Raw genomic sequence first — 27,828 nt, forward strand, 5'->3', positions numbered from 1 at the left:
ACACACACACACACACACACACACACACACACACACACACACACACACAACCAAACCAAAAAACAAGCACAAACAAATAAATAAAACACAAAAAATCAATAAAAAATAAAACAAATACAAACAAATGATTAATAAATAAACAAACAAACAAAGCACATGCACTAACAAACACATACAAATAAACAAATACACACACAAACTAATAAATTGAACACAAATAAATAAATAAATAAACAAACAAACAAAACACACAATCAAACAAATAATAAATAAAACACAAATAAAAAACAGACAAACAAAATACATGCATAAACAAACACACACAAACAAATAAAGAAATAAACCACTAATAAATACACAAACAAACAAACAAACAAACAAACACAATTAAATAAATAAACAAACAAAAAAACACAAACAAACAAATGATAAATGAAAATAACAGGAATAAACAACCAAACAAACAAAACACATGCACAAACAAACAAAACACACACACCCTCTCCCACCCCCCCACCTTCCCACACACACACACAAATAAACAAAACACAAATAAAGGGATAAATTAATAAAACAAAACACACACAAACAAATGACAAATAAATAAAACACAAATGAATAAACAACCAAACAAACAAAACACATGCAAAAACAAACATACACACAAACAAACAAATATTACAAAACAAAACAAAGCAAAAACAAGCCAAACAAAAACAAAACGAAACACAACAAAAAACAAAAAATTTAAAATAAACTAAAACAAAAAAAAACAAACAAAACAAAACAACAAAACAAAAAAATTAACAAAAAACAAAAACAAACCAAAAAAAAAAAAAAAAACATGGCTATAATCTATGAGTGTGAATGAATGTGAGAGTGGGCATCCACTGCATAACACATTTGCTGGAATAGTTGGCGGTTCATTCCACTGTGGGGACCCCTGATAAATAAGGAATTAAGCCGAAGGAAAAAGAAAGAAATAATGAATTAACATTATTGTATAATCGATTAACAACCTCAGATGTCCTGTTGAAGAAAAGTTTTATTGTAGGTCAGTCACTCCATTTTCTGCCACAAAAGGTTTAGTGGATACTATAATTTTGAGAAAAACTTCCAGGTAAAGCCTTCACGTGGCATAATAGTGAACACACTTTTTAACTCATGACTTTTTTGGGGAGCAGTGGACTTTTTTAAATACAGAGTAATGAGAAAATAACAAAGGCATCAAGAGACACAAGTGGACTAATGGAAAGTTTGATTGTGTTAGTGGAGCCACGTCTAAAAAAACAATTCCTACGTGAAATGAAACACAGCGCATAGTGACGCTAATTTGACTTCAATTAAATAGCGAGCTATAAATGGTTTGTTCAGTGATCAAATGCTCACAGGCGACGAAATGTAGGGTCCCAAACCATTACGACTAAAATAACGTGGGTCCCCAGAGAGGACAGCAGTATCTGATCCTCGCTAGTGACAGCTGATGGCTTCAGAAAGATAATTAACTTTTCAATTAGAGGTGCGTCTGACATTACAATTGTATCTACTTGAAGAACTAAAGAGCGAGTGAAGGAGATGCAGATGCATTATTACTGCAAACAAACAACGTGCTTTCCAAACAGATGTCATGATTTCTGATGTCTTTGTGCGACAGCTACATCAAAGAGCAAAGGCGAAATACGTGCTAAAATAATCATTGCGACAAATCGTTCGCACGCAGCAAAATCTCTCAAAAGAGACTGACAAACCTCTTCTCCCTTCTTAAATTAAGGAGAGATCAAAAAATAAATAAATAACAATATGAAAATTAATATAATAAATAAGCCATACAGACAGATACATAATAAAGCATGCAAATAAATTAATAATACATCAATCAAAAGCAGACAAATGCAGACTAAAGCATGTAAATAAACAAAGAATATAAATAAAATGTATGAAAGAAACCACAGGCGCATTCTTCATTTTCATAATCAATGATTAGATAAACATGATACAAAGATACAAATAAGCATGTAAATAAATGAGATAAACCAAAAGAATATAATAAAAACAACAACATTTAAAAATACATAAATACATTGCCAATGCAAATGAATGAATGAATAAAAATGAAAACATTCAATAATACATAAATACATACAAACAGCAAATGAATGAATGAATGAATGAATGAATGAATGAATGAAAGAAAATTAAAACATTCATAAATACATAGAAGACGCAGATGAAAGAATGAATGAATAGACGAATGAATAAATAAATGACCGAAGCGACTGACGGACAAATAAACAAATAAATCAAAACAGTACACAATTAAAACATGCAAAAACACATACCTACATGGAGCATGCAGATCAATGAATGAATGAATGAATGAATGAATTAATTAATTAATTAATTAATTAATTAATTAATTAATTAATTAATTAATTAATTAATTAATTAAATGACAGAAGGGATGGATGGACAGATAAATAAATAAATCAAACCAAAACCGTACACAATTAAAACATTCAAAAATACAGATGCATGAATGAATGCATGATTAAATGGATGGATGAATGAATGAATGAATGAATGACTGAATAAATGAATGAATGAATGAATGAATGAATGAATGAATGAATGAATGAATGAATGAATGAATGGACAGATGGACAAATAAATAAACAAACCAATAAAAAAACAGTACACAATTAAAATATTCTAAAACACAAAAATACATGAAACATACGGATGATTGAAAAAATGAATGAATGAATGAATAATAAAACATTATATTATATATTAATAATATGTAATTATTAAATACATATTGAGCATGCAGAAGAAAGAAAGAAAGAAAGAAAGAAAGAAAGAAAGAAAGAAAGAAAGAAAGAAAGAAAGAAAGAAAGAAAGAAAGAAAGAAAGAAAGAAAGAAAGAAAGAAGGGACTATTGGACAAATGAAAAATAAACGAAAACCGTACACAATTAAAACATTCAAAAATGCATAAATACATAAAGCATGCATATGAATGAATGAATGAATGAATGAATGAATGAATGAATGAATGAACGAACGAATGAACAGACAGATAGAAGGACAGACAGAAAAAGGAATGGGCAAATAAAAATAAATCAAAACAGTACACAATTAAAATATTCTAAAAAACAAAAAAATAGATAGAGCACGAAGATGAATAAATGAATGAATAAATGAACAGACAGACGGACAAGCAGATAAATAATCAAACACATAAATAAATAACCTTTCAAAAAGACATAAATGCATGAAACATGCAGATGAATGAATGAATGAATGAATGAATGAATGAATGAATGAATGAATGAATGAATGAATTAATTAATTAATTAATTAATAGACAGATGGACAAATAGGTGGATGGATGGATGGATGGATGGATGGATGGATGGATGGATCAATAAGTATATAAAGCAAAACAGAACACAAATACTTTCAAAAGACAAATACATGTCACATGCAGATGAATGAATGAATGAATGAATGAATGAATGAATGAATGAATGATTGAATGAATGAATGAATGAATGAATGAATGAATGAATGAATGAATGAATGAATGAATGAATGAATGAATGAATGAATGAATGAATGAACGAATGAACAAATAGACAGAAGGAGAGATGGACGGATGGATAAATACACAAACAAACCAAAAAAGTAAACAATTAAAACATTCAAAAATTAATAAATGAAAGAACAGACAGACAGACAGACAGACAGACAGACAGACAGACAGACAGACAGACAGACAGACAGACAGACAGACAGACAGACAGACAGACAGACAGACAGACAGACAGACAGACAGACAGACAGACAGACAGATAGATAGATAGATAGATAGATAGATAGATAGATAGATAGATAGATAGATAGATAGATAGATAGATAGATAGATAGATAGATAGATAGATAGATATCTGACTGGCTTGGTCTTTGTTAGCCGCCCAAACATGTTGTGTAGCAGATATACAACCCACTGCATCTGATAGATTCAATTAGTGTGAGTCTATTAATTTGGTGCTAATTTCCAGTGTTTTTTAATTGAGGCAGTTGTGGTTGTGAGAGGAGAGGAGTCGTGTCTGCTCATTAAACTAGTGGAGCTCTACACCTGCGCTTCAACCAAACTCAAGGCTGAAGGCCACACAAACACCGGCCATAATTGCACACCCACATGCTATAGAATCATTTATGGTAATGCAATCACAATGAATGTTTCAGTAATCCTTAGAAGAAGAAAAAAAGACAACAACAGGGGGACAAAAAGTAGATGAAACCATATTGAAGGCATAAATATGTGCAATACGTATATCATGTATATGTAAAATGTGAGCTAACATTATCGAGAATGTTACAGGGGTGAATAAAACTTCAGTACAGCTTTTTGTTCTTAGTAGATCTGTCATTTAAAGATTTGAAAGAAGTACTGACTGTACATGTGACGATTAAATATCCTTAGTAATAACATGTTGCATTTGCATATTAAACCCTCCCACAAAGAAAAAGTGCTCTTAAAATTGAAAGTGGTCAATCAACAGATCATTTAGCTTCAAATCATGTAAATCGCAGCGTCAGCTCATTCAGAAATAACAGTTTGTAAGCAAAAGCATCTAAACGCCACTTGCCTTTAACAGCAAAAGCAGCTATATTCTGAGGACAAATCAGAAGGCAAGAATTGAATCTTCAATGTAGGAGCGCGCTGATACGCCGGCTTTTATGAGGAGACTGTTTTAGTCCTCTTCAGATTTAGGGACCTATCATACACCCGGCGCAATGCGATGCAATTGTTGTTTGCTAGTTTCAACTTCGACGCAAGAGTCGTTTTGACGTTTTGCAGCACGCTGTTTAAATAGCTAATGCATTTGCACTCATATGTGCGCCCACAGGCGTTCTGGTCTAAAAAAGAAGGTGTGTTAAGGCGCATTGCTGGTGCGTTGCTATTTTGAGGATCTAAAATAGACCGCTCAATGAGAGGAGGAGGTCTAAAGTCCAGCACAGAGCGCGTTAGTTGTGCGCCTCACTTACACATTGCTTAATACACACAGGATGTACAGCAATATGCAAATATCTTTACAAATGAATAATAATTAAAGGATTAAAATATTATAAAAGTTATTATTTTCTAGCCGACATAAATATAAAAACCACTGCCTCCATGCCTTCATCTCGGGGGGCTTTTTCAGTTTATTCATGACAGCTTGCTTTTGTATATTGTTATTTTTATTAGCAGTATTATTTATTATATGCATATTTATATTTGTTTTATTAAAACAAGCTTAGATTTGCTCACCTGTCAGGTTTTAGACCATATGGGGCACAGCATGTGTATTTAGATATAGCTCAGGTTTTTGAACACACTTCGTTGTTATTGTTCATTTATTCCTTTGCTGGAAATTAGAAGTGAAATTAGAAATAGTTTTGAAACAAATCTTTGTGCTTCATTCATTCATTCATTTTCTTGTCGGCTTAGTCCCTTTATTAATCCGGGGTCGCCACACCGCCAACTTATCCAGCAAGTTTTTACGCAGCGGATGCCCTTCCAGCCGCAACCCATCTCTGGAAAACATCCACACACACATTCACACACACACTCATACACTACGGACAATTTAGCCTACCCAATTCACCTGTACCGCATGTCTTTGGACTGTGAGGGAAACCGGAGCACCCGGAGGAAACCCACGCAAAGGCAGGGAGAACATGCAAACTCCACACAGAAACGCCAACTGAGCTGAGGTTCGAACCAGCGACCCAGCGACCTTCTTGCTGTGAGGCGACAGCACTACCTACTGCGCCACTGCCTCGCCCATCTTTGCGCTTAACAAACAAAATTATTTTTTTATGGATGTCTGTTGTAATTATTTATGGGTTAATGGATGTCTGTGCGTACAACACGTTTCCTTATCCACGAGAGTGAAAGTGAAAGTAAAAGTAAAAATGAGGAGGCTCATTCTCTTATCCTCGCGCTGTAGATGCTCTGTTTAACTGTTTTCTCACTAGTGAAGCGTTCAGTTTTTCCACTTACAAAGTCTGGCACGTAAATAGCAAATGAGCTATGAGACTGTTAAAGGGAATGGGAGATGAGACTCTGATTGGTTTATTCTCAAAACATGCCTATAACTCATTAAGAGAATAAGCTCAACCCTGTTAGACCATGCACTGTGGCCCAAAGCACTGTGTGCCCTGCGCTTTGAACTTTACGCCTGGATCATTAAAATAGAGCCTGAGCCTACTTTACGAGCCTGTCCGACTGTCATTGAGTAGCAATCGAAAATGTCCCTTACCTTAAAGGGTCACGAAACACCAAAACACATGTGTTTGAGCTGTTGACAGTCGTATATGTGTCCCACACTGCTAAAAACACTATTAGGACACCTATATTTCACTAAAAAGTGTAAATTGGTTGTTTTGGCGTTATTTTAAGCAAATTCGAACTTCCGGTTTGAAATTAACTTTTGAAGCTGCCATGACATAATAGCGTGTATTCCAGCGTGCAGACTGGACGTCTGTAACAGAGTGAGTCTTATTACGTTTTACAGTGTGTTGCATTAATGCATGAGTAAGGCTTAGTTCAAACCAATCAGCGCGCTCTATTGTGCAACTTCATTAATATTTATTACTGTCACAGTGTTTACAGGACAGAGACGCCACGTTGTGTTGGCAAAACAAGCGTGAAGTGTTACTTTTATAGTTTGCTGCAGTTAAGTTTTGTTTTCATTTTCTCTCTGTGAGAGCGCAGACTCACGCGTGGATTAATAGTGTACACGACGCTCGACAACAATAACTTACGTGTCTAAGGAGGAACATTGTTTACCTGAGAGCTGTTCTCATCTGCAAACGCTGAGATCCGGATTCGCTTGTAGTATTCTCTAAATAAAGACGCGGCTCTAGTTGCTGGTGATTGTCCTGTCTCTACAGATTTGGTAAGTGAGCGACCAGTGCTCTTTGTTTATTCAGTTCGTATTTTATTCGTATCAAACAAACTATTGCACCGAGTGTAAATAAGTTAGCACTAACAGTTACAACCAAACTATAACCTCGTGTTGGATTTTGTGACCGGAATAACACACGCGGCTTTCTGATGCTACCTGCCGAGTGCATCTAAGTTTCCGGGAAATGCTGAGTTTTCTCTCATCCGCCGTGCGGTATCAAACATTGCATGAAAAATACACGCTTAGAGCAGATCCTCGAATCAAATATCTCGTTTGTCGGGAGGGACATGAATGAATTCCCTGAATGAAAGAGCCAAACTGCAGTTAAAGTCCACCATTTAATAATCTGGCAAATAATTCAACAACAGATGTCTATGTAAACACAGTCACATTGTCCGCTGTGGTTGTGTGTTTTGACTCTGAAATTCAGCGCGCCCAAATAGACACTCCCACACCAAGCCTCTTTTCTTCCTCCGACACTCCCCCCTAAACAGAGCTGGACACGCCCACTTTTCTGACTTTTTCCAAAGTAGAGGTGTGAAAACACCCTGCTGAAACAAGGGGGTTTCATGGCCCTTTAAAACTCTGTACATTATTCATTCATTCATTCTTGTCGGCTTAGTCCCTTTATTAATCCGGGGTCGCCACAGCAGAATGCCCTTCCAGCCGCAACCCATCTCTGGAAAACATCCACACACACATTCACACACTTATACACTACGGACAATTTAGCCTACCCAATTCACCTGTACCGCATGTCTTTGGACTGTGGGGGAAACTGAAGCACCTGGAGGAAACCCACGCGAAGGCAGGGAGAACATACAAACTCCACACAGAAACGCCAACTGAGGTTCGAACCAGCGACCTTCTTGCTGTGAGGCGACAGCACTACCTACTGCGCCATTGCCTCACCCATCTCTGTACATTATAAGAAGAAATCAATTTCAGAAGTGTAGCATGCATTCATTACGTCTTTTTTTTTCTTGCGCATGAACGCTACTTTGAATGAGTACGATTTACTTTACATTAAACGACATTACACTTTACATCAACTTCATTTCATGAAAGGCAAATGTTAAACAAGACGTTGTTCTTTTTTACATGAATGCTGACATGATATAAATAGAAGAGACGAAAAAGAGATGATCAAGACCTTGATCAATGAATGGATGAATAGCTGCGTCGTCCCAAATGGTACACTATACACTATGCACTTATGTACTTAAACACTCAACAGCGTAGTATATCTTGGTAATGTCATCCCAAATGGAACTCTAATGTTTTTTTTACTAAACTGAAATTTAAATTGTTTCCCTGATGACGTTTGACGGTTGCCAAATCAGTGAAATAAATGATCAAAGTACCAAATAATACCACCCGTGAGTATAACCGCATTCACCATGGGGAGGCGCTATAATCACTCTCATAGGAGAATTTTGCTTTCACTGTCCAAAATAAATAGTTATCTAAGATGTCCAGTCGATAGCTCCGCCCCTTCCGCTACATGAGCAAAGCTGCGGTCATTGAGTGCGTGAAGTGTCCATCATTACACACTTCATTTTAACGGTTGAATAAGTGCATCATCCGGGTAATTAAAGTGCACTTATTATTTTTTTAAGTTTTCAGTGTGAATGCACTACTTACACTATTTCTACTACAAAATGGCGTAGAATAGTGCAAACGTATGCGATTTGGGAAGCACCTAATGAATGACAGCTGCTAAAAGTGTCTGAGAGACATCCCCTTTTTGCAAAGTAGCCTACTTTGTTTTTTTTTTTTGATGAATATGAATATAATATATAAAACTATATATTATGTAGGCCTATATAACTTTATAGCATGTGTCTGATCAGCTTTTTATTTAAATGGACATTGCACGGATATTGATGTTTCTCAATAGTTGCTCTGTTCTACTTGCAGTACACCAAAACATTTGAATTGATAATATTTTTAAAGTATTTGCATTTTGCACATAGCATGTTATGATAGCTGTGGGCAGGGGGAATGTTTTTATTAGTTTAATTTTAATGTTTACACACTTAAAAAAAATGATCACAATGTTTACATTATTTGAAACTTACAAGGCAACAGTGTTTACATTCTACTTACATTAAATCAAATATCGGAAAAGACAAAAGATTGTTAAGATTTTATTAATGTCAATGTTAATGTTATTGACTTCATTCACTTACTTGACAGATTTCATTCATTTATTTTCCTTCAGCTTAATCCATTATTTATCAGGGGTCACCATAGTGGATTGAACCACCACTTCAATAATATCTGGATGCAGCCTTTATGATGCAAGCTGAGATTGCATCACTCAGCGATGCAATGTCAGACACAATGCACTTAATGGAGTGAGTGACGTTACTGTGACGGGTAGGGTTAGGGGTGGGGTCAGGTGAGCACATTAAAAAGCATTGGATGGGGCTCAGATTGCATTGCACCAAGTCTGCAGCCAGACCCCTCTCCACAACTCACTAAACAAATTTGTGTATTTTCAATTTTATATAAGCACAAGTTTTTTACGCAAAAGAAAATCTACCTTGTTAAAAAAACCAAAGAATTGTCTAAAGTGACATTTACAAAAAAAAGTTATTTTATTTACCAGCTTATAACATTTTCATTATGTATGAAATTAAACTTCTAAACCTAATCAGAGGAGCCGGATAGAAAATGCTCATTTACAAGAAAAGAGGTCTGATGGATTTAGAGAGTTTTGCATCTGAACTCTTCAACTATTCATTCATTGATTCATGTATATATATGAATCCTAAACTGCGTCTAGCAAACGTAACATTTTACTTAACGAGTCATTTCAGTCATGAATTCATTCATTTGATTCGTTCAAACTGGGCAGGTAAACATTTCTCTTTTTGAATAGGCAATTAAACCACTGGTTCAATCGATTCATACAAATAGCAGATTCCCTCATAAATTAATGAGATGCATAATAGCTGGTGGCATAAATATATAACATTACTGAATGGTATTGTATTCAGAACACAATTACACAAATGACAGCTGAACTGCTTGAATGAACAGTTCAATGAATCACTTATAAAGACTGGACTTTGCCACCACCTACTGGCGGGTAATATTTATGTACCCATGACAAGCTCAAACCAGCCAAGCACAAAACTACAAGACGCAAAATATCACTTAATTAATATCTGAAATAAATATCCCAATCACCACTTTAAATATGAACTCATGAAACCAACTCTGCCCAAAAACAACTTCTGAATGAAGCTGCCTTCTTGAATGAACAACTCAATGAATCACCCATCCGCATAAAGTCTGTGATTTGCCGCCACCTACTGGCATGTTGTATTTATTTATCCATGACAAGCCTAAACCAGCCAAGTACAAGAACACACTCTGCAAAATATAGTTTAATTATCAGAAAAAGATTAATAAATAAAAAAACATGTGTTAATATCCCACACCCCTATAAAAGAAAACTCAAGGAAATGACTCAGCCCAAAGTTGTTTCTGTATGAATCTGCCTTCATGAAGGAATTGCCTGAATGAACAACTCGATGAATCACTCATACAGACTGGATTTCACCGCCACCAACTGGCGAGTTATATTTATTTATTCATGATAGGCCTAAACCAGCTGAGCACGAGAACACACGCTGCAAAATATTGCTTAATTAGTATCAGAAATAAAAATATTGAAATAACATATATGTCAATATCGCGCACCCCTTTGAATATGAACTAAAGAAATTGACTCTGCCCAGAAAATGCTTATGAATGAAACCACCTTCTAGAATGAATCACTTGGGTTAACCTGAAGACTGGACTTGCCCACACCTACTGCTGAGTTATATTTATTTATCAATCACAGGCCTTAAACAGCCAAGCACATAAAAACGCTATGCAAAATATTGCTTAACTAGTATCAGAAATTAAAATATTAAGATAACAAATTTGTCAATATCCCACAGCCCTACGAAAATGAACTCATGAAACTGACTCTGCTCAAAAAAGCTTCTGAATGAACCAGCCTTCTTGAATGAGTTGCTTGAATGAAAGACTGGAATTTGCTGCCATCTACTGGTGAGTTATGTTTATTTATCCATCACAGGTCTAAACCAGCCAAGCACAGCAACCGACTCTGCAAAATATTGTTTAATTAGTATCAGAAATAAAAATATTAGGATATCATATTCATAAATATCGTACATCCCTACGAACATGAAGTCAAGAAACTGTTTCTACCCAAAAAATGCTTCTGAATCAGCCTTCTTGAATGAATCACTTATGAAAACTGGAGCTTGCCGACACATACAGGCGAGTTACATTTATTTATCCATGACAGGCCTAAACCAGCCAAGCACAAGAACACACATATATTGCTTAACTAGTATCAGAAATGAAAATATTAAGATAACAACTTTGTCAATATCCCACAGCCCTACGAAAATGAACTCATGAAACTAACTCTGCACAAAAATAGCTTCTGAATGAACCAGCCTTCTTGAATGAGTTGCTTGAATGAAAGACTGGAATTTGCTGCCATCTACTGGTGAGTTGTGTTTATTTATCCATCGAAGGTCTAAACCAGCTAAGCACAAAAACACACTCTGCAAAATGTTGCTTAATTCAAATTAGAAATAAAAAATATTAAGTTTTAACATTGCACACCCCTACGAATATAAACTACGAAACTGACTCTGCCCCAAAATAACCTCATCTCATCTCTATCACAAAAAAAAAAAATCAAAAATCAGCCTGTGAGGAGCGAGCCACCCATTTATAGTTGCCTTTACATATTGTCTGCAGCAAAAAGGCGCCGTATCTGTCTCTCGAAATGTGTCAGGAATTACAGCAATTTTTGCCTTCAATTCCAAAAACATGCATTAACCCCCTCCTTAGGAGGTGCCATCGTTCTTTTCTGGTGCAAGCTAAATATCGCAGCGAAACACGGCTGTTCGAGGCAGCAACCTGGCAGCCGGATGAGAATAACCCAGCGCAGGAAGAAAGCATCCATGTTATCAAGCGCACACATGTGGCCTGTGTAAAGATTAAGCCGTATTCATCCCCGGCTGCCTGCTCTTCTGCCTCAGTCCATCACAGATATGGCAGCGATTCAGCCAGGAATGCAGGAGAGGTGCCACGGATTTCACACGCTCCCCAAATCGGCGGGACCCGAGACTGAGGTGTGGTGCGCCGGCATCGCTTTCTCCTCCCCCAGTTGGAAAACCACCATCAATCCCAAAATTAACAACTACCACCCCTGGAATTCCCTAAACACTGCTTTTCATGGGAATATTGCTGTCCTTTAGGGATGCGGGAGATATCATTTGTAATGTCCATTTGTAAAGCCTGATATCACATATACTGACAGAACTAAAATAATGACAATACATTTAATTAATGATTATTTATATATTTATATTTATATATATTATTTTTATTTAAATAAGGTTTGTATTAATTTATATTAGATAATTATTGTATGATAAAAAATAAAACAACTAATTATAAATGCATGCATACAATAAAATATTAAGCAAAATTAAAATGAATAATAATTAACAATAATTATAATAACTCTCAGTAATATAATTTTATTATGGATTAATATATATTGTTTTATTTGCTATTATTTTTGTATTATAAAATACATAATATCTATGTGATGATGAAAAATGAAACAATCAAATATAAAAAATCTATATTATAATAAGAATAAAATATTAATCGAAATATAAATTAATAGTAATTAACTAATTATAATATTTTTTATTGATTCTTTAATTTGAATTTATATTTTTACAAGTTAATAATATTATTGTAGTATATTTATGCTATATTATTATTATTATCATCATTATTATTATATAGTTTTAATATTATTATTATTATTTACTTTACTATTTATTATTATTAAATAAATAATAATATGGAACTTTACTAGGAATGGATAAAATATGATTCAATATGGTTTGCTATTTCTGCTTGAATCTGATGTCACATTAACCTACCAAAATGATGGACTAATGATGACATTTTAAATGATATTAAATAATAACATTTGTATTAATTAACATTATTTTGATTATATTATTAACAAATTATTAGTGCACTAATAATTATTATTATTTTAAATAAATAAACTTAATAAATAAATAAATAAATGATGACACAATTATATAAATCCTTTACATAAAAATACATTCATCCATAAACAATCATAATTATTGACAATAGCAATTATTAAAAATATTATATGACCATGTTTGTTTGATTATTAATTTGATATTACTTTAGTTGTATTATTGTTATTATTAGTAGTATTAATTACTACTATATAACATAACTTCAGTAAAGATCAGAAATAAAAGATAATATGGCTCTCCTTGTCGATGGTTAAATATGATTTTACATGTCTCATGAAAATTAACATTATGATAATTATTAATAGTACAATTTTATTATGTGTTTATATTTTATTGTTAATTTGCTATTGTTGTTGTATTATAAAATACATAATATCTGTGTGATGATGAAAAATAAAACAATCAAATATAATAAAATGTACAATATTGTATTATTAATCAAAATATAAATTAATAATAATTAACAAATTATAATGAGTATTATAGACAATTATTTAATATTAATTTATGTTAACAAGTTGATACATTATTATAGTAGATTGACTCTATATTATTATTGTTATTGTTATTATTATATAGCTTTATTATTATTATCATTATTTACTTTACTATTTTTTATTACTAAATGAATACTAATTTGGCTCTTTATTAGGCTGAAATTTTATCATTTGCAATTGATAATAAATAATAACATATGACCATTGTATTAATTTACATCATTTTAACATTATTAGTGCACTGATAATTAAAAAAAATAATAATAAATTTAATAAATGATTAAATAATGATTAAAAAATAAAATAAAAATTTGTTACATAAAAAATACATACATATATAAACAATTATAAATATTGACAATTATTAAAAATATTAAATGACTATGATTGTTATTTTAATATACTATAGTTGCATTATTATTATTAATTATTATTATTGTTATTATTATTATTATTATTATTATTATTATATAAAATCAGAAATAAAACATGATATGGGTCTCACTGTTAAATCTGACATGTCATGTCTCATTTTCAGTGTCCAGAAGTTCTATGAGATGCCAAAAGAAAACACCAAAATAAAACTGATATACACTCACAGTGTGCTGTAATACTATGTAAAATAATGATCATAATGTTTGTATCCATGCTTAACCTCACATGGTCAGACAGTGATTTGAATAGGTAAATACTGCAGTCTGGGATGCAGCAGGATCTGAACGCTATGACTGTGCTGAAGATTTGCATTAATGTGTGATATGAGTAAACAGTGCTCATAAATGATCATTGAGTTTGCTCAATTCAAATGACTACAGAGCATTGGACCCGGAAACAATATTTCACAAGTCACTATAACAACAATAAACATATTTTAAAAATTGTTCACCCAAAGAAATTTATATTTATAATATATTAATATAATATATTTATATAATATATTTATAATATAATATATTATTGACTTTTTACTCCAAACCTTTATGCTTTTTACCCCCAAGACATGTAAACACTGACTGTTTTAAACATGTTCATTTTTGGGTGAACTATCCATTTAAGCAGATATGGGGGAAAATTCAGCTTATAAGAATTAGACTTATGAACAATAATAATAAAATTTACAATAAATTTTCCTGTTCCACCTGGAACTGGATGTTTAGAGCTGTACTATTTAAAATTGAACATAAAAGTCTGTCAGAGAAACTACAATAGCACACGAGATTTCCTGACATACCCTTACTCACTTCATTATTATTTAAACTTCACTTCAAACACATGCAAATACTTAAATTACTTTTTTTATGACCAGAAGGAGTTTCATCTGACAGAGAGAGGAAGAAATAATTCATGCATTCATTATTTTTTCTTCGGTTTAGTCCCTTTATTCATCATGGGTTGCCACAACGGAATGGACCGTCAAATTGAGCATATGTTTTACACATTGGATGTCATTCCAGCTGCAACCCAGTACTAGGAAACATCCATACACTCACATTCACACACACACACACACACACACACACACACACACACACACACACACACACACACACACACACACACACACACACTATGGCCAATTTAATTTCTTCAATTCCCCTATAGTGCATGTGTTTGAACTGTGGGGGAAACCGGAAACCAACGCCAACACGAGGAGAACATGCAAACTCCAAACAGTAATGCCAACTGGTTAATATTCTTAGTCAGTTTAATTTATGTAAGTTGAGATAACAAGAAAAGTTCATTTGATTCAACTAAATAAATTAAGTCAGCAACATTTTTTTTCACAGTGTATTGCAATGCATTTCTGCCTCATTGTGTCTTAAAGTCTGCTGGAAATCTAAAAGTAAAATGTATTTTTTTGTAGCTAGCTCATACTTTTTATTTTTAAGATAAATAATAAAGTAAACGGGCGAGGCAGTGGCGCAGTGGGTAGCACGTTCGCCTCACAGCAAGATTGAAGATTGAAGATGGTTCGATCCTCGGCTCAGTTGGTGTTTCTGTGTGGAGTTTGCATGTTCTCCCTGCGTTCGCGTGGTTTCCTCTGGGTGCTCCGGTTTCCCCCACAGTCCAAAGACATGCGGTACAGGTGAATTGGGTAGGCTAAATTGTCCGTAGTGTGTGTGAACGTGTGTGTGGATGTTTCCCATAGATGGGTTGGGGCTGGAAGGAGCATCCGCTGCGTAAAAACTTGCTGGATAAGTTGGCGGTTTATTCCGTTGTGGCGACCCCAGATTAATAAAGGGACTAAGCCGACAAGAAAATGAATGAATAAATGATAAAGTAAACATGGTAAATTATTAAAGGTAAATAATTAAAGTAAATGAGTTCATCCACTGAAATTAGTTAGTTTTATCTATCGTGAAAGTTTGACTCCCGCATTTGTATACTTGTGTATTCTGTAGATACTGGGGGGATTTTAATTCGTCTTTAATTCATTCATTTTCCTTCGGCCTAGTCTCTGCTTCAGAGGTTGCCACAGCAGAATGAACCACCAACTATTTCAGCATATGTTTAAGACAGCAAGAAGGTTGCTGGTTCAAGCCCCAGTCCCATGTTCAGGTGGGTTTCCTTCGGGTGTACCGGTTTCTCCCACAAGTCCAAAGACAAGCGATAGGGGTAAATTGGGTAAGCCAAGTTGTCCATAATGTTAATGAGTGTATATGGGTGTTTCACAGCGCTTGGTTGTGGCTGGAAGGGCATCCGCTGTGTAAAACACATGCTGGATAAGTTCATTCCACTGTGGCAACCCCTGAGTAATAAAGGGATTAAATTGAATAAATGAATGTTTTACACCGCAGATGGCCTTCCAGTTGCAACCCAATACTGGGAAACACCCATACACACTCATTTATACTCTCACTCATACACTATGGCCAACTTAGTTTATTCAATAAACCTGTACCACATGTCTTTTACTGTGGGGGAAACCGGAGCACCCAGAAGAAACCCACGCCAACACAGGGAGAACATGCAAACTCCATACAGAAATGTCAACTGGCCCAGCTGGTACTCAATCCAGCAACCTACTTGCTATCAGGTGACAAAACTAACCACTTAGCCACCGTACCGCCTACTTGTCTTTCAGCACATCCATTGATATCATTATCAGCAATAAATTTCAGAAAATGCTGTGATAACAGTTTGAAATGTGTATTCTCCTTCTCTCCATTGCTTTATTATTCACTATAAATCTACACGATCAGCTGAGCGTTTGATGCAGACGGATGATAATGTTAAGACCAGGTTTCAATGTTTTTTTTAAACCCAGGATAAGGAAGGGCCGCTCGGGTTCAGGAAGAGGCTTATGGGACCCTCGACGTGTTAAAGCCTCTAATAATTCCTGCTGTTTGGTTCAAAAGGAGACGCACAAAGAGCAGAGCAAGGGCTGAATGGGGTGCATGTGCTGCGGCTCGGCCCACGTGAACAATGACACAAAAGAGGCTCACCGGCGGGAACAGCTATTAGACCACATCAGCCTTTCAAGCAAATTCAGTCCTCAGAAATCCAGATTAGGTGCAAAACTGGCCTGAAATCACCAGAGGCTTTTGTATGATGATAATAAATAAAACACTGACATATTAATTTTAATAAAATAAAAAATATATAAAATATGTTATTTTAAATGTATATTTGATCAATTGACATTTTTAATAATGTTGTTGTATTAATTATTGTATCATAAATATTATAACTAAAGTCATATTCGTTTTATTTTAGTTTAATTAATTTATCCTTTTGTAATATTGTTGTATCAATTATTGTTTCATATATTATTTTATTTATTAGAAAACAAAATATAATACTTACTATAATTAATTTTATTAGTGATAATACAATTTTTGTAGATAATTTTGGTTATTATTTATATGTATAATAATAATATTAATAATAATTATTATTATTATTATTATTAATAATAATAATAATAATAATAATAATAATAATAATAATAATAATAATAATAATTATAATAATAACTAATACTATTATTACATTTTTATTTTGATAACGATTAAAATAATATTAAATAAGATTAAGTATTAAGATTAAATTAAGATTAAATTAAGATTATATATATATATATATATATATATATATATATATATATATATATATATATATATATATATATATATATATATATATAAAATCTTAATTTAATCTTAATTTAATCTTAATACTTAATCTTATTTAATATTATTTTATATATATATATATATAAACTGCACACATACAATACTGGGATATATATATTACTGCTTAACAATATATTAATTGTTGGTCAGTTATATTTGGTGATTATTTATTAGATATTATTAATACTGTTACTATATTACATAATCTATTTTTGTACATATTAAATATGTGATAACATAATAACATTGTAATTATCATGTCAGCATATTTCATTATTAAAATATTATTAGATAATAATAATAATAATAATAATACAAAATACTATTAATAATGATAATGATAATAATAATAACAATACTTAGACATATTTGTGATAATAATAATAATAATAATAATAATAATAATAATAATAATAATAATAATAATAATAATAATAGTTATAATGTGCAACCATATATCTCAGTAAGAATTATATATTTAAAATTGTTTAAATATAAAAACTATACATATATCATCTTAGTTTAAACAATGAAACATTGATATTGATAAATACATCATACAGTATCAGACGTAATATTTTTAAATGGTAATTTTATTCAAATAAAATAAAAAATAAAAATAATGAATCTGCTTAGTTTGTCACGTGATCATGCATCACAGTAGTCTGCTTATTTATTTATTTGCACCTCACCACATTGTTGATGTTATTATTTTATTATTATTTGATGTTTTAATAAAATGTATATGAAATGTTGACATGTTTATTACAATGTTATGATGGAAATAATACTTCATAATAATAATAATAATAATAATAATAATAATAATAATAATAATAATAATAATAATAATAATGCATTAGTAATGTTATTAAAATTCTTATATTCATAAGTAAAACGGTATTTTGATAATAATAATGATAATAATAATAATAATAATAATAATAATATCACATATCATAATCAATATTGTCATTATAATCATCATTCTTACTTTTATACTAAAATAAAAGTAGTAGCTTTAATGCTATTATAATTATGGCTGCATGGTTCACATAAATTATAACTTGCATAAAATATTTTTTTCTTTTGAGACTACACATATTTAGATATTTAAAAAATAATATATATATATATATATATATATATATATATATATATATATATATATATATATATATATATATATATATATAGGTAGACATGAATTAAAAAACAAATCATGCATCAATACATCTCCACTAGATTTATACTTTTTGTTCATTTAAATATAATTAGTATAATTATACATATATCTTGTATCAGTTTAAACATTGAAACAATTATATTTATTTAATATATTATACATGTTTTATTTTTTTAAACCACTAAATAGACATTTTATTTAAATTATGAATGACAATAAAAAATAAAATAATAAAAAATCAGTCTGCATATTATTCACCTGCTCGGTCTGTCACGTGATCATGTTTCACAGTTGTCTGCTTTTTTATTCATTTGCACCTCAGCTCATAAACGATAAAAATACCTCACCGCAGCATTGAGGAAAAACATATTGTTACCAGAAGGCTTTGTCACAAATATAACGTGCGGTTCGAACAAATTAAGTCACGAACACAAACAACACAAAGTGTAGATTGCATATAACAACTGAAGGGGAGAAAAAAAAATCTACTTTTAAAAAAGTGCAAACTTTTCAACTGTTCTTAATCAAATAAGGGCATTTGCACCCCGTGACTATTGTTTGTATGTGGGTTGCAGGTGTACAAAACATGTTGTTAGTAATCAAATTTGTGTTCTGAGGCAGAAGAGAAGCACTAACCTCTCAGAGTTGTGAAAGTGAAGTGTTGTTTGTGGGCGTTGTGCATTTTGTGCCGTGCATCCGTGCAGATTTCTGTGTCAGCAGCGACATTTGATTTAAAAAAAAAAAAAACAATACGACTGGTGCGGTATATTAACTATAATTCAGATTTATCATCTCTAAGACCCCGACTGACTTCAACACACCGTTTAACACTTCAGTCTTGCGTGTGGCCTGCTTAATAGCTATTATGCTTGAAGGAGCACTTTAAAGATTTCAAATCATTTCTTTGGGCAAACACTAATGAATTATGTCACCATAACCGCTATCCAAAAGGGCCAGCGAACCAGCGGTAATTATGGGCCGACAGAAAGTCATTTGTGTGTGCGTGAGTGAGAAGGTTTATTTGGTTTACAGGGACATACAGGATAAGTTGTATAACGACATGGGTATGACTTAGTGTGTCTGTGTGTGTGTGTGTGTGTGTGTGTAGATATATGTGGTTTACAGGGACACAAGTTATATAATGACATGGGTATGACTTAGTGTGTCTGTGTGTGTGTGTGTGTAGATTTATGTGGTTTACACAAGTTATATAATGACATGAGTATGAGTTAGTGTGTCTGTGTGTGTGTAGATTTATGTGGTTTACACAAGTTATATAATGACATGAGTATGAGTTAGTGTGTTTGTTTGTGTGTAGATTTATGTGGTTTACAGGGAGATAAGTTATATAATGACATAAGTATGACTCAGTGTGTGTGTGTTTGTATGTGTGCAGTTTTATGTGGTTTACAGGGACATATACGTTGTATAATGACATGGGTATGACTTAGTGTGTCTATGTGTGTGTTTGTGTGTAGATTTATGTGGCTTATAGGGACATAAGTTATATAATGACATAAGTATGACTTAGTGTGTGTGTCTGTGTGCAGGATTATGTGGTTTACAGGGACATATAAGTTGTATAATGACATGAGTATGACTTAGTGTGTCTGTGTGTGTGTACATTTATGTGGTTTACGGGGACATAAGTTACATAATGACATAAGTATGACTTAGTGTGTGTGTATGTGTGCAGGATTATGTGGTTTACAGGGACATATACGTTGTATAATGACATGGGTATGACTTAGTGTGTCTATGTGTGTGTTTGTGTGTAGATTTATGTGGCTTATAGGGACATAAGTTACATAATTACATAAGTATGACTTAGTGTGTGTGTATGTGTGCAGTTTTATGTGGTTTACAGGGACATATAAGTTGTTAAATGACATGGGTATGACTTAGTGTGTCTATGTGTGTGTTTGTGTGTAGATTTATGTGGCTTATAGGGACATAAGTTACATAATGACATAAGTATGACTTAGTGTGTGTGTATGTGTGCAGGATTATGTGGTTTACAGGGACATATAAGTTGTTAAATGACATGGGTATGACTTAGTGTGTCTATGTGTGTGTTTGTGTGTAGATTTATGTGGCTTATAGGGACATAAGTTATATAATGACATAAGTATGACTCAGTGTGTGTGTATGTGTGCAGGATAATGTGGTTTACAGGGACATATAAGTTGTTAAATGACATGACCATGACTTAGTGTGTCTATGTGTAAGTGTGTGTACATTTATGTGGCTTATAGGGACATAAGTTATATAATGACATAAGTATGACTCAGTGTGTGTGTGTGTTTGTATGTCTGCAGGATTATGTGGTTTACAGGGACATATAAGTTGTATAATGACATGAGTATGACTTAGTGCGTGTGTGTGTTCATTTATCTGGCTTATAGGGACATAAGTTATATAATGACATAAGTATGACTTAGTGTGTGTGTCTGTGTGCAGGATTATGTGGTTTACAGGGACATATAAGTTGTATAATGACATGAGTATGACTTAGTGCGTGTGTGTGTGTACATTTATGTGGCTTATAGGGACATAAGTTATATAATGACATAAGTATGACTTAGTGTGTGTGTATGTGTGCAGGATTAAGTGGTTTACAGGGACATAAGTTACATAATGACATAAGTATGACTTAGTGTGTGTGTATGTGTGCAGGATTATGTGGTTTACAGGGACATATAAGTTGTATAATGACATGAGTATAACTAAGTGTGTCTGTGTGTGTGTACATTTATGTGGTTTGCGGGGACATAAGTTACATAATGACATAAGTATGACTTAGTGTGTGTGTATGTGTGCAGGATTATGTGGTTTACAGGGACATATAAGTTGTTAAATGACATGAGCATGACTTAGTGTGTCTATGTGTATGTGTGTGTGTACATTTATGTGGCTTATAGGGACATAAGTTATATAATGACATAAGTATGACTCAGTTTGTGTGTTTGTATGTGTGCAGGATTATGTGGTTTACAGGGACATATACGTTGTATGACATGAGTATGACTTAGTGTGTGTGTGTGTGTGTGTGTGTATACATTTATGTAGCTTATAGGGACATAAGTTATATAATGACATAAGTATGACTCAATTTGTGTGTTTGTATGTGTGCAGGTTTATGTAGTTTACATATAAGGGGACATAAAAGTTTTTTAATGACATGGGAATAACTTGGTGTGTTTGTCTGCATGTGTTTATGTGGTTTATAGGGACATAAAGTATGAGTTATATAATGACATGAGTATAACTGTGTGTGTGTGTGGGGGGGGGGTTAAGTGGTTTACAGGGACATATAAGTTGTATAATGATATGAGTATGACTTGTGTTTGTTTGTGTGTGTGTGTGCACGCAGGTATATGTGGTTTACACAGATATATAAGTTGTTTAATGGCATGGGCACTTTGTGTGTGTGTGTGTAGATTTATGTGGTTTACAGGGACATAAGTTATATAATGACACAAGTATGACTTTGTGTATGTGTGTGTGTCTGTATGTGTGTGTGTGTTTATTTGGTTTACAGGGACATACAGTATAAGTTATATAATGACATGGGTATGACTTAGTGTCTCTGTGTGTGTGTAGATTTATGTGGTTTACAGAGTCATCAGTTATATTATGACATAAGTGTGACTTGTGCTTGTGCGTATGTGTGTGTGTGTGTGTGTGTGTGTGTGTGTGTGTGTGTGTGTGTGTGTGTGTGTGTGTGTGTGTGTGTGTGTGTGTGTGTGTGTTTGTGTGTGCGCATGTTAATCAAAAGGCTGTGATTTATAAGAAACACGGCTGCATGAAAAGCCAGCCTTTATGTTCCTTTATGTTCTTATATAAACACACACACACACACACACACACACACTAACACACACACATATATATATATATATATATATATATATATATATATATATATATATATATATATATATATATATATATATATATGTGTGTGTGTGTGTATGTATATATATATATATATATATATATATATATATATATATATATATATATATATATATATATATATATATATATATATATATATATACTTTGTGTGTGTAGATTTTAGTGTGCAACTAACTATCTCTATGATTGCACACACTCACACACACACACACATAGTGGAGGAAATAAGTATTGAACACGTCACCATTTTTCTCAGAAAACATATTTCTAAAGGTGTCATTGACTTGAAATGTTCACAGGATGTTGGTAACCAAAAAAAATCCATATATGCAAAGAAAACAAAACTAATTAGTTTACAAATGAAGTTATGCGTAATGAAATATATATTTGAAATGGTATAAAAAGTGTGATGGATTTTGATTTATACCTTCCAATCACTCTCAGCATGGATCATTGTTTATTCTCCTCTCATCAGACTGTTTTCTCATTATTTCATTAAATATGATTATTTGGTCGGTGCCAGTGGTGTAGTAGTTAGTGCGTCAACACACGCACTTCCGTGCTCACGGCGACCCGAGTTTGATTCCTGCCTCACTGTTCTATGCCGATCCTTCCCCTCTCTGCTCCCCATGCTTTCCTGTCAATACTCTCTACTTTCCTATACATAAATGTGAAAACCCAGGAAAAAAAAATTTATAAAAAAATATATATATATATATATATATATATATATATATATATATATATATATATATATATATATATATATACACACATATATATATATATATATGATTATTTGATTATTTAAATCCGTATTTTGAAATGATTTTACTAATGAATAAATTTACAAGAGTTTGCAAAACTTTTAATAAAGAGCTTCTTGTGCATTAATCCAGCACTTAAAATAATTCCTGAATGACTCTAGGACACTGAAGTAGAGTAATGACAACAGCTTTAAACACAAGTAAAAAATTATATTTTAAACATGAAAACCAGTTACTTTAAATCGAAAGCGTTCACACTTAGCTGATGATTGATTATAAAGCTTGTTTGGCCTGCTGTCCCGGGAGAGAGCCCTGAGCTCAAAAGATCCTCGAGCCTGGGGCTACCTCCTGTTTGCAAGGTGAAAGTGGAGTTTGAGCTCATGTAGATCTCGAGAACTCCCCTGCTGTAGTAGCTAATGAACAGATAGTGATTTCTCTTGAGACATAACTACTTACTAGGAGCATGTCTATGGTGCCGATTTGGATTAGTCAATTAACTTAAGTTGCACGTTTTTGGACGGTGAGAGGAAACCGGGAACCTGGGGGAAAACCTACGTGAGCACGGGGAGAACGTGTAAACTCCGCACAGAAACGTCGGCTGGCTTAGTAAGGACTACAACCAGTGACGTTCTTGCTTTGAGGCAACAGTGCTAACCACTGGGCCACCGTGCCACCCATCTAGGAAAGGAGGAGGAGTAGGGGTGGAAGGGGGGATTCTTCAAAACGAAGATGGCTGTTAGATGGACCTTAGGGTATTTATAGTGGCTTTTGAATCGTCTGATTGGTGAATCATAAATTGAACAACGCTGGACCGGCTGCAAGCAATCATAAGCATGTGATCCTCTCGAAATTAGTTTATAAATAAACTTCACTAATATTTCAAGACCTTTATATGTTTCCCAAATAATTACAGCCTTAGTTAAAGGCATTAAACAAACCCATTAAACAAAAATTGAAAGCGTTATCACAAAATCACTGCGCTAATCTGGACATTAAGGCTTTAACATGTTTGAGAAAACCACCAGGAAAACCCACTCAAAGCAGAGAAGCTGCCTCTGCCCTCCTAAACCATGTGAAGGTGGACTAAATTTAATTACAGCCTCTATAAAATCCATTTGGCAAATATTTCAAGGTACAGCACAAGCCCAGAAATTGCAAACAGGACTGGCAAGCGCACACAGCGGCTGATGGTGAGTGACAGTAATCCATGAAGAGAAGAACCAAATTACCGCGTTTATTCCCAACCCTGTTTCCTATTCTGTGATGCATTTTTTCTCTCTTTTACTTATAAAAAACAAACAAACAAAAAAAGACAGAAAGAGAAAACACATCTGCTGAGCAAATATTTCAAATAATGTCTGTTTCATGTTTGTGTACTGCCATGGAAGCCAAAGCTGAGAAGCTGAGCCAGAAACACAACTGTCAGTCTTCCCGATCCACTCATTCGGGTGGTAATTCAAGACGAAACAATCAAAAAAATATATATAAATAAATAAATAAAAGCAGAAAAGGGAAAAGAAAGAGAAAGATTGTTTCACTCTCTCGAGCGAGTGATTGTTGTTAATTGCCATTTAGCAGTCGCTTTTTTTTCTACAAAGCGTAACACCACACACAACTGAAATGTAGTTCTTTTGGGACATATGGGCACTTTGTTATTGTTCAAAGTCTGAAAGTGTTGTGTTTATTCGGAATAAAGAGCCTTTAATGCATCTAATACAGCATCACATTTGACTACATCCACTACTGTTCATTTGCATATCATCACTGGGAAATATCTGTGCAATTAATTGAAATCCAATTTAAATTTTGGCAACCAATTATTTTTTAAAAAAACTAAATCAGTGCAATCATGTAACGTGACTTTTGGAGTATGGGATGTGCTTGATTTATTGAAGTTTTATTACATTAATTCAAGGTATTAAATTCTCATTTTAAAAACGTAACCCTTTATTAATTTCTGGAGATCACAAATTATGTAGCCAGAAGTACGTATGGCAGCTTTTGGTCTTTAAACAGAATGCTGCAGGTGGGTATTACACCATTCTTTTTGTGCGCTTACCAGTTAACTGCTCACCTCAGTATAGATGGCTTTCCTGCTTTTACCAGTTTGTCCAGTTAGCTCACCATGCATGTCGGCGGACCTGAGACGCAGGGAGGAGTTGACAACAAGAGTCTGGTGAAAAACGGTTTCAGAAACCAGGTTAAGACAAAAACAACAGACAAAAAAAACAAAATAAACAAGGGTGAGAATGTGGTAAAATCTGAAAACGTGGTAAAAATCAGATGAGGGCTTTCTTTTTCTGGATTGCTTTTTAAAAATGTCCATTGGGTTTAGGAAAGTGGGTGGGCAGGTCAATCTGTGCTTTTGAAAACACTATTGGTTGGGTTTAGCGAAGGAGGAGGGTGAGTCAGTCAATATGTCAGTCAATAAGTCTGGCCAACACCACCAAACACCCACCTTCCCTGACAGCTGAGCGGGACTCTGCAAAATAAACCGTGAAACTCTGACCAATGTGAGGAGAGTTTACTCACATGTGACTTGTTTTAGTTCTTTTGGTCTGTTTAGAAACTTTGCAGTGTTAAAGCAAACCGCACCAAGAGCAAAAAGCAACAATGTAACAATAGTAATCTCTGTTTCGGAACAACTGAATCGATTCACAGGTGTGAAAGCATCCTTAATGTTATTGATTAATGCACTTGACAGATATTATTTATTCATTTTCCTTCTGCTTAGTCCCTGTTTTTTCAAGGGTTACCACAGTGGAATGAACCGCCACTTACTTGACAGTTTTATGTTTTATTTTACTTTAGATGCTTTGTGTGTTTTATGTCTAGTAAAATAAATTCTTACTGGATTTTTTGTGATTTTTCAGCTAATTACTGTCTTGTCCCAATAGGTGGATTTAGAGGTTTTTGCAAAAAAAAGCGCAAGTGGATTTTGCTGGTTTTGACGCAAAAGAAAATCTATCTTGTTAAAAGCCAAAGAATTGTCTAAAGTGACATTTTGTAAAAAAAAAAATTATTGTATTTACCAGCTAATAACCTTTTCATTATCTATTAAATAAAACTTCTGAACTTAATCGAAAATGCTCATTCACAAAAAAAAAAGGTCTGATGGATTTAGAGGGTTTTGCATCTGAACTCTTCATATATTCATATATTGATTATGCTTTAATATCAAGCTCCTGTTGTTTGTCTGCTTCCAAACAGGTTTCCACTTTAACTGGTATTTGCATAATAATTTGAGACGCAAAAATCTTCGCTGTCATCTTAAATATTACTAGTGTGACCGCACTTGCAGTAAGCCGCATTAAATACCGTTAGCATGGCACATTTTCCATTATGCAACATCGTCTGTTGGCTCTAAACAAAAGGCACACAGACTACAAAAGTTTACCAAAAAACACGAAATCTCCCACATGAGCCGACTCGACGCACGCTCCACACGGGTGATCTCACAGCCAGGTGAGGATGAAAACAGCAGAGTGTGGCCTACTTTCAGCACGCCGTGTGTTTGTCGTCGATGTAATCTTCAGACAGGGGTTGAGTTGGAGTGGCGTTCTGCGAATGCGCAGACAGAGGAAGACCACACAGACGAACCGGGCTGAACATTTTACGCTTCCAACACGAGATTACATCGGCCTCACCCACGCTCCCCCACTGCGAACTCGCACGCCCAAAGCCGAAGCTAAGGGGACGCATTAAACACGCTTTTGGCTGAGATTCAGGTAGCTGCATTATTCTGCATCTTGGAAGCTGCGGTGCTATTATTAAACTGCCACATGCAGGAAACACAACGTGCTTTGCCCTATATTATTGTACACAACGCTGATGCCACAAACCTAGTTCGAGTTCCTGCTATGCATCTTTTGTTGCAGCTCACCTCATTCCCCATATTTCTGACATTTTCGAGTCATGTCTGAACACCTGACGTGCAGCTTTGGCAGAGAGTTACAAACCAGATCATCTGTGCAGCTTTATTTATGTTGTGGCCTACAAACGCATGCCGTTAGCAAAGGGAGTCCAAAGACGCAATGAGTGTTTGAGTAACAGGGGTCATCAGTAAAACTCCCATTTAAAAAAAATGTAAAAACACAGCTAAGTTCCATGCAATTCCCATTAAATTATTTTAAATTTATTATTATTATTATTATTATTGTTATTGTTAATACCATATCAGCAGCCGTGACAATAGGCATGCAATCATATTGGTTGAAATAATA

General features: G+C 33.7%; 1 protein-coding gene across 17 annotated transcripts in view; it reads right to left on the minus strand.

Moving 5' to 3' along the window:
• The window catches only part of satb1b (SATB homeobox 1b), a 208,221-nt gene that overhangs the window by 168,522 nt on the left and 11,871 nt on the right, over positions 1 to 27,828 (minus strand). For 8 of the 17 annotated variants that reach the window (XM_087286175.1, XM_087286163.1, XM_087286169.1 and 5 more), the window contains one exon: positions 25,680 to 25,778. The exons of 4 other annotated variants lie outside the window; for them this stretch is intronic. The gene's annotated coding sequence lies outside the window, so the exon portion shown is untranslated. Of the gene's footprint in view, positions 1 to 25,664; positions 25,779 to 27,828 lie in introns of all 17 variants that reach the window. 5 more of the 17 variants (XM_087286177.1, XM_087286160.1, XM_087286158.1 and 2 more) reach the window with 3 other exon arrangements.

The sequence above is a fragment of the Danio rerio genome, chromosome 16 (assembly GCF_052040795.2).
Source record: "Danio rerio strain M-AB ecotype USA chromosome 16, GRCz13ab, whole genome shotgun sequence".
NCBI lineage: Eukaryota > Metazoa > Chordata > Actinopteri > Cypriniformes > Danionidae > Danio > Danio rerio.